Below are 14,515 nucleotides of genomic sequence, written 5' to 3'. Positions count from 1 at the left end.
TTCTTTTAACTTGAGTAAAGAAGAAAAATTATCTTAAAAACTATAAAAGAAATATTTTGCTCTGACAATACAACGAACATATTTTAATTAAGTGCATGCAGATATTTAACTACATGAAATGACATGTAAGCACACGAAAATGAGTTGGTAAACAGTGCTGTAATAAGAAGAGTTTGATTAAACACCAAACATGGACAGCTTAATGATGATGGGTACAATATTGCAAACAATGAGTATTGGTAATAGAATAAGTAAACTAAAAATTAACATTGCAAAATATTTGGCAAATAGTAACTTGCAAATCTGACAATAAAACCAATATTTGGCATAAATGACAAGTAAGGTATTGTCCAAATCAATGGCATTTTTACAGGAGACATCGTCCCAACTTAGTGATTAGTTCCTGGGTCCTCTCTGCGCGGATGATCTTGGTAAGGAGATCGGCCAAATTTTTCTTTGATGGAACGAACGTGATGCTGATTTTTCTCAGGTTGATTTGTTGTAGTACAAAGTGCTTTTGGATGTCAGTGTACTTTGATCTCTCTGAGCAATGAGTGCCATTTGCTAAGGCTGTGGCACCCTGGTTAGTCAACATATATTTCTGATGGTTTTTTGACAAAATCCTTGAGACCAAGTTCGCAAAGCAGTTGTCTGAAATAAACTACTTCTCTAGTTGCTTCAGAAAGTGCTATGTACTCTGCTTCAGTTATTCTCTGCTTCCTGCTTCTCCATGATATTGGTCTATCTGCTAGAATCATTAAAAATCCAGTGACGGACATTCTTCCATCTTGATCACTTGCGTGGTCCGCATCCACTCATGCTGTTAAGTGTTCTCGAGTTTTCTGGCAGCAAATAGCTAAATCTCGAGGGGTCTTGTTTATGAGGTTCTTGATTAAGCAAGATTTTGATTTATCAGTACTTCTTGAATTAAGTCTCTCTGGTGAATCAGAACTGTTGATGGATCTTCTCTAATGTATTTAGTGGAAAGAATATTTGATGCCTCTTCTTGAATTCTTTCTTGAAATAAGTCACACCTTCTGAGTTTCCAACAAGGATAAAATCATCGACATGAACTCCAATAATTGTTGTTTTTGCTTCATTATATTACAGTCTACCCCTTCCTATTTGAGGTTCTTGATTCGCGGCCTCACCTATTCGTGCATTTCTCAGTGGAACATATATACGCATTATTTGCAGAAAATTTGCCTATTCGCTGCATTTTTCATGGAGAAATATTCATGAATTTCTGTATTTTCATGTCATTTTTGTGACTAAATGAACTTTTTGTAACAAAACTTAAAATATTCTGGTATAAGCATTTTTAGAGTTTTTTTTTTTTGTGTTTTGAACTATCACAACAGACAGTTATAAGCATTTTTTAGAGGGGTTTTAAGTATTCATGGATTTTAGCTATTTGCAGGGGCTAGTGGTATGCATCACCCGTGGATATGGATACCAGGGGTCGACTGTAGATGCATCGGTCGAATTCAGATCCAATCATGCCAATTTATGTCAGCTTCTCGTTCAGTTCTTCATTCCAATTTCTACTGCTTTGAGGCAAGTCACAGATACTTTTCTCCACTTCTCAAACGAAATCTTTCTGTTTGCAACTTCACATACGTTTGGTAGCTCCATAAATATGATTTCCTTGAGTCCACTGTTGAGGTAGGCTGAATTTACATCAAGGTGTTCAACAGACCATGAATTTTCAGCAGCTAAGGCCAATTGCAGTCTAATGCTTGATTTTCCCACTACAGGGGCATAAGTCTCGAGATAGTCCACACCAAGTGTTAAGCCTAACCCTCTGGCTACTATTCTCCTTTGTGTATCATTACCTCACCAAGTTCGTTGTATTTTCTTCCCATTTCTTGCAGCATGGCAGCTTCCCATTTGACTTTGTCCGGGCAATTGAGCGCTTCTTCGACAGTCAATGGATCTTTTGGCAAATGCTGGAAATACGTCTTGACCTTGCAGCATTGGCACCTCTTTGGTTTCTTTGTCCTTCGGGACCTCCTCAAATTGGGTTCCTCGTCATGGTTCTCTAGATGATTTTCTTGATGATTTTGTTTTTCTTTATTATTTTCCAGGTTTTCAGGAATGTCTCCTTGATTTTCTTGATAGATTTCCAGATTATTGTTGGTTTCATCATCAGAGAGAAGGTTCTCCCAGTCTGTGAGGTTGTCAGTGTCAGACTCGGATAAGAGGAGAGTTGCTGTTCGCGTCTTGGTTGTGGTTTTCACAGCCGGTTCCTTGATCTTGAAAGGGTAAATCTCTTCTTCGAAGTCAGCATTAATGGCATTTACCATGACTTGTTTGTTGATGCTCCACAACTTGTATCTCGTTTGATTTGGACACACTCCCGTGTAGATACATCTTTCCCCTAGAACTTGTAGCTTTGGAGTCTCCCTCAGCTTAGTCCAAGCTTCTGGGCCAAACACTTTGGTCAATTTCAGGTCGTCACGTTCGAGGTTTCTCCCATTCCACAGCACAAATGGAATCTCGTTTATGGCCGTTGACATTGTTGCGTTCTTGACATAAATTTGCATAAGAAGGGCTTCAACCTAGAATTTGTGTGGTACTCCAGACTCGATCATCATGGTTTAGGCGTTCAGCTCTTCCATTTTGCTGAGGAGTGGACGGGATTGTCAGTCATCTCTCTATTCCCTTCTCTGTAAGAAAAGCTGAGAATTCCTTGCTGACACACTCACTCCCATTATCAGTGTGGAGGCACTGCAAAAGTCTGTTGGGCTTTCTCTCTGCCCTGGTCATGTACTCCTTAAATTTCTCCATTGTTTCACCTTTCTTCTTCACTGTAGCAGTTTCACTGTACCCTGAATGGTTGTCCAGAAAGGTGGCTAAGTAGTGGCTTCCACTTCCATTCGATGATTGTTCAGGAATCTGACAAACATCACTATGTACTATTTCTAGCACTCCACTACTCCTTAAATCATTTGCAGTCATTGGCTTCTTTTTGGACTCACCTTCCATGCATGTGGTGCAGTCTTCAAGTTTTCCCTTTGCTTCACATACTTTGGGTAAGGCTGCGAGAGGGTGCAAAAGAAAGAGCAGGTAGACATTTACTGCTGGTTTGTCGAGGAAGCAGCCCGCTCATAAAGCGGCGTGCAGACATACAGGTGACCCGAGGTCAATTATTCTCTATGCAAAACAGGACAGGTACATACAGATAACATGACGAATAACATTAACAGATTAGACACAAAAATGCTCTGTCACATGCACAACACACAAGGGCACAAATGAGTAGGTGGGCAATAAAAATATAGCTAGGTGCTGCGACCTAGGGTCAGAAGAAAAAGGCACCGTAGAAAACAGGAGGTTCTTCAAAGAAAACCCGCTGGGTGGGGACTTTACAAGGCTAGTGCATGTCCAAATCTTTTGTGTCACAAATTTATTGTTGCTTTGTTCCCTGTAATTTCTGTAATGTCTTCATTCTCCTTCAATCTGGTTTCGTTTCCTTGCAAAATTGTCTTGGGTTTGCACTGATACATCTTTGCAGCTCCATTCCAGTATCCTTTCAGAAATACTTTTTCACATCTTCCATTTTTTAACCCCTTTGTCAGTAACTAATTGAAACCCTTTTCATCAAATAATCTTTCAGGCAAATTTTGATCTAGATTTGGAGCACAGTATACTCCTTTTAAGGTTAACTCATATCCAATTTACTGGTCTTTCATTTTCATAATCACTTTTCCTCTCCTTAGTAAGGAAGACTTCTTTCCGTCGCCCCACTTGACGTTACCTGTGATGCTCCTGTCAAAATCAACGAGTATGTCTTTATGAGGTGTCGTGTGATCGCTAGCACCAGAGTCCAAGTTCACAATTGCATTCACTTTTTTTCTGTCTTTTCACTTTCCTTTTCAATTACAGGAACAATTGCCTTTGCATTTATTTTGGTTTTTGGCAACTTTTGCATTGCTAGCTCCTCTTCCTCGGATGCGCTTTCACTGTTTTCATCACTTGTCACGTCGTGCTTTCTTCCCTGATATTTTCTTGTTGCTTCTTTTATTTTGTTTCTTTTCTTCCTCGTCTCTTCTTTCTTCCTCGTCTCTTCCTCCTTCAAATTTTGGACAATTTCTTGCCATACGTCCATAGCAGACAAATCTTGTTGTCTGCTTTCTCGTAGCCTCTTGCATCACCTTATGTAATTTGTGCTTGAATTTCCAACTTCTTTTCGTGAATCTTCTGAAGCTTGTTTTATAGAATGAAGATTCCTCTTCTCTTCTTGCCTCTCCTCGAAAGGCAGTACTGACTTTACATTTTTGATATTTAAACCTTCAATTTTTGAGAACTGTGACTTCAACAAAATCTGATACTTGGGGATATGTTTAAGCAGGGGGTCATTTAGGGGCTAACTGCCCCCAAGACTCAAGTTGCTGCCCCCAAACCTCAACTTGCCCCCTCACCAAGGCCCGATTAGTAAAGCCCCATTATTAGAAATTCAAAATCAGCATCATAAAATAGCTCAAAATCAAAAAACCCCAGGTGATTAGGCTTGCTTCGCTCGCCAAACCGCCTTTGCCCCCCCCCATCAAAAATCTGAAATGATGCCCCTGTGTTTATGACCTCTAAGCACGAATACAGCTACCATTGAGTCTCCAAACTGAGCCACTTCTTCTCCTGAAGCTGTTTTTACATCTCTGGCTAATCTGATTACACAGGCTGTCTATAATCTCACAGACATTTCTTCAGTTTTTCTCCATCTACACAGTTCTTCTAACACATCAACTATTTGAAATGCATCCATTTTTGTGTGGGTATCACTCACAATTTCCCAAGCCGCTTTTGCATTGGTGCATTCGATGATGTCACCCAATCCAAATTATCCACACTTTGTGTGATATGGCTGATTGCGTCGTTGTTTCTTTGATGTTGTGGCTGTGTCCAGTATGTCTTGATCTTCAGCATCTCCTGGATCAGTGCATTCCCACCACCTTTTCTGGGTGAGCGCGGCTCTTGTTCTCTTTACCCAATGGAAATAATTCGATTCATCCAGAATTTCGTGTCTTTTCCTTTCTCTGTCCTCACCCACCATTTTGTGTATCTTGCTGCATCACGGCATCTCGTAGTCGTAGGGCGTAGTACATGATGTCGTTTGACTTCTAACAAAGTTTTTCCCCCTCATTTTCACAACACTTATTTTACTGTTCGCTTACTTTTGGCGCTCTGGGCGTATCCTGGGACATAACCTTTTAAAGTTGTTACGTGTTAGTGTGGTATTCTTCGTTAATTCGACTTCTTATACATTCTTTCTGCATTCTTTCTACCTTCATGAGTTGGGGTAATAATAACACGTCTTCATTGTGTGGGTTTACTGTCCAACTAACTAGAGTCTACAGCTCGCCCAGTGGGGCGGGTATGTTTAGTACAGCACTTTGGTATGTGAATGACTGACTTAAGCATTAGTGGCTGCCAGGTAGTAAGTTTGAAATCAAACAAAACTGAGAATCATATGTTTAGACTATTTTAACGTACCTAAGATTTTCTTTACTTCATTTTCAATTTCATGATATGTTCTAACAACCAACCATGGTTCATCCTTTAATTAGCTTTTGCCCGTAAACTCCCCAACAACAAGGATAACCTTAACAGGTTTTTACAACTGTCAACTCTAATTGCCCGCTCATCTCCTCCTGATCTTGTCCGTGGAGTGGTTGAAACTAAATGAACCCCCATTCATTTAAATAGTTATGTAACTGAGGACCCATTCTGAGGTAGTTTCTTTTGTCTACTCTCCAACCTTGAACTGTCTGTGAGGCTGATAGCAGGATCAGTTTCACCTACTGTAGAATACACTTTCCTCAAAAATTGCTGCAGTTCTTCCCAATTCTGAATTCTATGGGCCTCTGAGTGAACTTAACACCCTATACCTCCTATCGACAGATCAAAGTAAGTTTTGACTTCATCTAATTTGTTGGTGTCGGTTCCAGCTATGCTGTTTAAATGGGTCTCAATTTGTTCAATCCAATTTTCTAAGTTGCTTGCATCATGTTCTCCTTTCCTTCTGCCGAATTTGATTATGTGGTTATTCGCGTGTATTTTATGAGTAGCTGTAGCTGACGTGTCTGGGGAAGATGAATGTGTGGGTGTAGCCATGTTCAATTTCCTTGTTTCGCTTTCTTGAATCGCGGAAGCTTTTCCCTGGGCATTGACTAATTAGTGGTAGTTGAGGTTAACTACCAATTCTAAAATCACTAAATATAATTCATAAGCACAACTCCCAGCAACTCCTCTAAACACGACAGAGTTGTGGAGGAAATATCCTTAAAAAAAATAAAGTCAAACACTCAAAAAAAGTCTCTTAAATTTCTAAACACTCTCAATTAAAGAGAAAAAATAAAATGAAGTAAAATAACTCGATTAATGATAATAAAATTTATCATTAATAAATTAGTGATAAATAAAATTAATAACATTCAATTAATGTTGTTCAAAGTGAAATAACATAAAATATAATACAAAATATACAAGTTATAATGTTTAGTAAAATGGTCAGTACTGATTAGTAAAGAAAAAAAAGTTTCCACAATTAATTGTATGTCTATTTAATTTAAGTGTAAGGTTTGTGTTTCAAATGGAATATCTGCAGGAAATATCACATCAAACCAGTTTTATTATTTCAACGTTTAAAACTTGCGTTTTGGATTACTGCGTTTCGCCAGGTTACGTCAATTTCTCTTCGTGTCTGCGTTGTCGGAATCTACTTCTTCGGTTGCTTGTTCATCTTCTTTTTCACATTATTCTTTCTTGAACGGTTTCTTCTTTCTCCTAGCACCCTTCACTGGCTTCTTTCTTCAAGTTATCTTTCTTCTAAGGCTTCACTAAAATTTTCCGGAATGTCTATAGCATGTAGAGTTGATGAAACCTCTTTTCTCTTTCAATGTATTAGGACAAGGAACTCCTCCTCTCTCATTTTTTCTTGCAGAGTGGTGTGTGTAGGTGGTGACGTTGCAGAAGTGGAAATTCGGTGGAAACACTGGACTCAATCTCCTTTCTCTTGCGAGACTATTCTTCTTTCTTGCCAGTGCCTTTACGCTGCTGTCACTCTCTCTAATTCTTCTTTCGTATCTTCGAATCCCACCTAAGCTTCCACCACTGTTATCGGTCCTCCTGTTAATGAACCGATGCTAAGGTAATGTGAGGCCAAGAACAGTGTTTGTTTCTATCTTCAGGAACAGATTGGGTTTTTAAAGTCGGGTAATCTTCGGGTTAACAGAGACTCGTCATATCTCTCTATTTATTTATTATCCCCCTTGTAATTATAAACTTTCCACCATTTCTTATGCTGTGCTTCAGGGAGTTATTATGCTAAGTCTTACCTGGGCCTTGTACACAGGCACTAAGTTATGTCGAGAGAGTATAAGTTTAAAAGCTAAGCTCATTCTGCCACCAGGGTAATGCCCATGCACTTGTGAGAGGTTCGAAAGCAAGAGCAGGAAGACAAGTACTGCTAGTTTATTAATGAAGCGACCCGCTTATAAAGTGGCGTGCAGACGTCTGCGTATATGCAGAGACCGTGAGTGCAAAAAATTTACAGGTGACCTGAGGTCAAACTATTTCTCTACAAAACAGGACAGGTTCATACAGAAAACATCATGATTAACAATAACTGGTTGGACATAAAAATACTCTGTCACATATACATGGTATAAGGGCAAATGAATAGATAATAAATAAACAATTCACAATAATGATAATAAGGTTGCGTCCGTTCGGTCTTAGGTGGCATGTGAGGGCACTGCAGAAATTGGGATGTCCATCATAGAGAACCCGTTGAGCGGGGACTTTACACACTAACTCACACCAACTGCCTGGTCTCTAACTGCTCTTCCATCTCCTCCTCCTCCCTTATATTTGATTTCTTCTGGCGTCAACTGTGACATCATGGATCGGGGTGCATCTGGCATAGCCCTCAGTCACACCTCTGTCATCTTCTTCATTTTTATCGTTCATTTCACTAATTTTCGCATACTCATGGTCTCTTAATTCATCGTTCATTATTCACCATTCACTACAACACACCTTCTTGGTGACTGCTCATACCCACACAGAGGGGAGCCTACTGACCTCTTGGCCTATCCTAATGGCTTGTTAATGACCGTCGCCAAAACAAGCCCTTGTTCTCTGCGCCAGAATAGAATCCTTGTTCTTGACCATTTAGGCCTCCCTCTCATGGGTCATTGGTCTATGCCTCCTTCATGGATAGCTTTTTTTGAATACCTCTTCTCTGAATCATCGACCCAACTTATGAGTCACTTATGAATATTTTCTCTCAATATTGTTATGGTCACTTTTCAATGTGACTACCAGGTTCTTAAACCATACATCATATTGAGACTGGAATGGACTGCTGGTCCGCAACAACCAAAGGAGGTGTAAAAGAAAATAGTCAGTGTAGCCTTAAACCTAATTTATTCTTTACATATTTACACCTTTGAGGCAGGTTCTGAAATGAAGAGCGACTTCACAAAACAATGTACATTAGAGTAAACACTTCAGTATTAAAATAATGACCAAAATCAATATTATATTCTAAATAAACAGTACTCAATATTAATACCTTCAATATAATAATAACCCACATTAGTGAAGTACAGTAATCATAATTAACAAATTAACAGCAGCAGTCAACAATAGGGCAATACAATGAGGCAATAACCAAAACAAGGCATTAAGGCATAATAACAGCGGTAACACTCAAAAATAATAAGAGACATACTCGCTCAATATAACTTACTCGTGCCATTCAAAATACATAAATCATTTGAGCCTCTTGCTCAACACAATGACATACTTAAAACGCTCCAATAATTATTACTCTTGCCCTTCAAAATAAAAGCAATGACAATTGTCAGTGTACTACAACTCATCCAGAATAATAAACTGCCTTTCGTTGGAGTAACAGCGAAAGACCCACAAGGACGACCACCGCACATCGACGAGCAATCTCCGATCCTCCATCACCGGACGACCTCGATCAAGACGGTGCGACAGCAATAAGGCTGCCAACGAAGAATTCATTCTTCCACACTGGCGACTATGGTTTAGTCAGCCCTCGACCTTCGGAGCTCATCCCGCTGTACTCCTCAGCAACTAAGCCAGCAATCAACACATGCCGCTGCCGCTTGAAGACCACCTCCGACTCCAAGGTGATACTTCAAAACCAACTGCTGCTACATCCTCAACCAAAAGCTGTTGAGAACCGGTTGCTCTTCCTTCCAAAGCCTGTCTGACTTGCAGGGAAAACGATAAGGTGAACGTAACCTCGTCTCTGTATGTCCAACACGGGAGGTCAGCCAAACCCCCGAAACAATCCTGTTACGAAGAAACAATCCAACAACTGGACGAGCCTGACAATATATATATATATATATATATATATATATATATATATATATATATATATATATATATATATATATATATATATATATATATATATATAAGAAACAAGACATTAAAAAACAGACTCGGAATAAAACCTAAAACGTTTTTTATATATAACATAAAATTATAAGTACAATAAAAAGGGAGTGTTTACCAAGTGGTGCTGAAGGCACAGACCGAGTGACAGTCCGGGTCAGGTTCAGCTTCGACTTGAGACTCACGAGACGTATAGAGGTGCTGAGGTGGTCTGAGTATTTAGTTGGGAGACAGGTTGTTTAATAAAGTGATTCTAAAATTGCTAATTGTTGGCCGTTAGGAGTTCGGCCTATGATTTTAAAATCTTTGTAGTTAATATCGAATTTACACTTCTTTGCATGTTCACGTATGCAAGAGAATTCTGGGTTTGATAATTCAACACCCGTTCTGTAACTCACGCCCCGATGAAAATCCAATCTCACTTTTAACAACCTGCGGGTGGAGCCAACGTATTTCCCCAGGTTACATCTGGGGCAATTAAATAAGTAAATGACTCCCGAGGTCATCAGAAGATAAAGATTCTCTGTGTGTTTGAATAAGGATCTAGTTGTCATTTATCTGCCGTAATTCTCGCTACAGAAATTTTTATCATGAATGAGAGGGATGCTTGCGTATTGTCGTAATTTAGGTACGGTTGGTATTTCACATTTTGGATGGAAAATGTTTAGAAATTTGTGGAGATGTTTAGGAAACATTCTGGATGGAAAGCAGTTGTCAATAAAGTACTGATGGAGGTAGGGGATTTCGTTATGGAAATTGTTCCAATCGGATGTTATACTGAAAGCCCCGTGGAACAGGGTAGATAAAGAATTTAGTTTAGAATTATAAAAAAGCAATGACTAAAAATTAGAATCTTTATTCCTGAACAGCAAAAAGGTATCGTCGACATATCTATAATAAAAAAGAGGATGGTAAGCCAATAGGCATTCATCCAGCATGCACTCCTCCAGGGAGCACAAGCAAATGTTGGCGAACGTAGGACCCAAAGGGGATCCCATCGCCATGCCATCGACCTGAATGTAGGCTTTACCATTTACAACGAAGGCTGTGTCCAGCACAGCAAGCTCCAACAGTTTTTTAAAACCCATAACATGGCTGTGTGTGGCAAACGCACTACACAGTTAACATGGCAGAGTGGGCTGATATCGATTCTAATTGCAAAAACCTGAGTTCAACAGTGATTTGTAGGTGGGAGTTGGTATCAACTTATACCTCCCTTGATGGCCGTGTCGTTTAAGGCGTCACTGTAGTCCTGAGTTCTTGTCTTCCGTGGTTCGAGCCCACAAGACGACGAACTTATTGTCAACTAAAAAATTCCCCTTTGGGTAACATATATGAAAGTACATTATTTCCGTGGTAGAGCGAATTGGGTATTAAAGGGCGTTTGTAGCTTACTGCTTGTATATGAATCACGGTGATGTGATAAAATTCATTCACATATACACATACATATTATATACAAGGTCAGATAAGGTCCCTATGCATTGACAAAACGCTTACCTGTGTAGTTCTGGCTGGCTCGACATACTCTCAATCTACCATCAAACAAAGGCTTACTGAATTAAAATGCCGAGATACAAAACTAGACTTTATTTGGAAAATTAACTAAAGCATTTCAGCAAGGCTACGGTCATGAAAACCCTGACTCACAATTAAAACGGTAACTATTCAAATCAATCTAATTAGTGATTCTAAACCAATCAATATTAGTGACTAACAAAATAAAAAGGTCATGATCACTCTAAACCAAAATAAATTTCATATAGTATGTTAAAAAGATCACCACTTCCAATATACACATCCACACAAGCCCCAACCAAAATTCCTGTAAGGAGAAACACAGCTCTCATTAAAATCTGGAAATGATGCACAAAAAAAATGTGAAACACTCAAACATAACAGGTAATAGAGAGATTCACTGCAATGCAAAATGTCTGAAAAAGAATCAAGTGTTAATGAGTTGTCTTCCTCACCTCCTATGTCCATGGGGAAACCATCTCTCAAAGTACCTGTCTGATTCACAAATATAGCTCAAAAGAGCAATCACATCGGCCGCAAATTGAAGTGAATACCCATTCTATGGTTCCTCTATAATATACATATTACAGAGCTCACATACGCACACATCCACTTGTCAACCCCTCCCTCGAAGTGTTACATCACCGTCAGGTTCAGTGTCTTGAAGGAACTCCGCCTTCTGAACCAACAGATACCACAAAGCTTCCCTACATCTGTCACATTTCCCCATGAATCTTGGTCATGACCGGAAGCCATGAACGAGCGAGTTGGGGACCCGCTGTCTCTAGGTATGTGGAATGCTGTCACTTACACAGAAAAAGCTATGTTTTCACAGGCCAGCAATTAGTCAGGTTACTTAGTTTGTGGACCTGCAGACATATGCATATATATATATATATATATATATATATATATATATATATATATATATATATATATATATATATATATATATATATATATATATATATATATATATATAAATTTTTATCACACCGTGATTTATATACAATCGTGAAGCTACAAATGTTACTTAATATCAAATTTACGCTACCTCGGGAATATCCCCAATGGGGAATTATCACTGAAGGGGAATTTATAAGTGATAAATGGGTTGGTACTACCGGGTCTCGATCCCTCGACACAGATACTTATCCAGCGACTCCAGTCGACGGTCTACCCACTGACCAATCCATTTATCACTTATAAATTCCCCTTTGGTGATAATAATTCCCCATTGGGGATGTTCCCGAGGTAGCATGAATTTGATATTGACATTTGTAGCTTCATGATTGTATATATATATATATATATATATATATATATATATATATATATATATATATATATATATATATATATATATATATATATATATATATATATATATATATATATATATATATATATATATATATATATATATATATATATATATATATATATATATACATACAAGGTCAGATAAGATCATATCTCAAAGGAACCACAGGTAGTGTTGGCTGGCCTGCTCACTGGGTAAGTGCATTCTCTCTCTCTCTCTCTCTCTCTCTCTCTCTCTCTCTCTCTCTTTTCTTATTATCCAACTCACCAACTGAACTAAGGATGAACAGCAAAAACATGTCTAGAAAAATATTTATTCAGTAGTCTAACATGGCAAATACAGCAGATTGGGATCAAAATAGGAGTGAAATAGGAAAATCAGATATCCCAGAATTGTTACCCCAAAATAACCAAGTAAAAATATAACAGTGCCAGCAACGTCCACCAGTTGAGACTCTACAACAAAAGGGTCAAAATAAGTCAAACATGTAGTCATGATAAGTCACATCCCCCTCCATTTATACTGATCTCTATTTAATACATCTGAGGAAAAAGAAAGGAAAAACACAACTTTTAATTGTCTAACCTGTACTCAAACCGGATCATTCACACTTTCTATGACATGCCCATGAAAGCAAATGAACGAACGCTCTACCGGAACTTGATGACTTCTGGTGGCATGGTGGCATGGCCAGAGCATCACCCAGGGCACGATGCCCTTTGTCTCCGTGGGAAGCCAGACTGACGCCAGGCCTTCGTCAGCACTGACTCGCTGAGTACGTAGGTACTGTTTCCCCAGAATATCTCCAAGAAAAATGCTTAACTAAAAATGAAATATATAACAATCATTCCAAATGTTTTTTCAGAATATATATAAATATATAAATATATATATATATATATATATATATATATATATATATATATATATATATATATATATATATATATATATATATATATATATATATATATATATATATATATATAATTAATCTGGGTTTTCTCGTCCACGTGTCTGGGTGCGTATGTGTGTGTGTGATCATATCGTGAATATAATGAGTAGTTAAGACAATGAATATAATCTGATCTTGTGAATATAAGTCGCCTCTAGAATTCTTACGCTCTTAGCCCTTGTCCATAATGACTACTAAGAAATTGGCATTTTCTAATTATTATTATTATTATTCAGACGATGAATCCTATTCATATGGAAGAAGCCCAAATAGGGGGCCACTGACTTGAATTTCAAGCTTACAAAGAGTATTTGTTCACTAGAAAGAAGCAGCAATTGGAAATACAGAAAAAGAAGTCACTCATTAAAAAAAGAAACAATAAATAGAAAATTAATAAACATAAAAATTAAGTAAATTACTAAAATAAAAAAAAAAAAATTGTATCACGGGAGAAGGATAAGTGCTTTGGATCGTTTTCTTAATAGTCACCCATAAACTTTGCTGTTTTGAAGTCCGTTTTCTTTGTCAATGTTATACAGAAACTTCTATGTTTATTTTGCATAATCAATCATAATAAGGAATAGAGATATTTCTTTCACACAATTATATTTCATGCACTTAAGAATTCCCACTTGTCAACATTTTACTGAAACTACCAACTGAAAATATTGCATTCTTTTGACTGGATGTCAATCCATTATGAAGATCGTCTGCTGGGGGAAAAATTACAATATACAAAGTATTTTTTGTTATAGATCAAGTGACGTTTATTATTATTTTACCAATTCCTGTTTTACATTTTCAATTTTTAGAGTAACATCTTTAGTATTGCATAGCTGTCCTCGCACCTAGTATACAAACTGAAAAGATCAGATTGGTGTCTACTTTTGCACCGTAATCACGTTTCCTTCGTTGCAATATATATATAACAATTTTGTGGAGTACAGTATTCTTCTGAATGCTGCTCCAATAATTAACTGCGAGTAAATTAATGTCTGGAGATGCTCCAGCAATCGATCCAGGAACAACTCCCAGCTATGACACTGCTATTGTAAGGACGGGATTGAGTGACATACTGGCTGGGTGTTGACTAGATCATTGGTAGTTCCTTAATGAATGCACATGTTGTTGTTTCAGATTTAGCTGGCCTTGTGCCAGCACGGGCTCTTGCTCCTAGAGCAGCCCGTAAGAATGTACAGAACGATTTGGGCATCTGTGTTTGTTGGCAGACAAACAGATGGCGACTGTGAGAGAGACAATAAACATACAGTGATAAA

At 38.1% G+C, this 14,515-nt stretch overlaps 1 protein-coding gene across 1 annotated transcript in view; it reads right to left on the bottom strand.

Moving 5' to 3' along the window:
- The window catches only part of LOC136838228 (zinc finger protein 271-like), a 526,618-nt gene that overhangs the window by 412,522 nt on the left and 99,581 nt on the right, over positions 1 to 14,515 (bottom strand). The window lies entirely within an intron of this gene.

Source organism: Macrobrachium rosenbergii, unplaced genomic scaffold (genome assembly GCF_040412425.1).
Source record: "Macrobrachium rosenbergii isolate ZJJX-2024 unplaced genomic scaffold, ASM4041242v1 282, whole genome shotgun sequence".
In the NCBI taxonomy this organism is placed as follows: Eukaryota; Metazoa; Arthropoda; class Malacostraca; order Decapoda; family Palaemonidae; genus Macrobrachium; species Macrobrachium rosenbergii.
The sequence above is the reverse complement of the archived record's forward strand: the minus strand, read 5'-3'. Positions and strand labels throughout refer to the sequence as shown.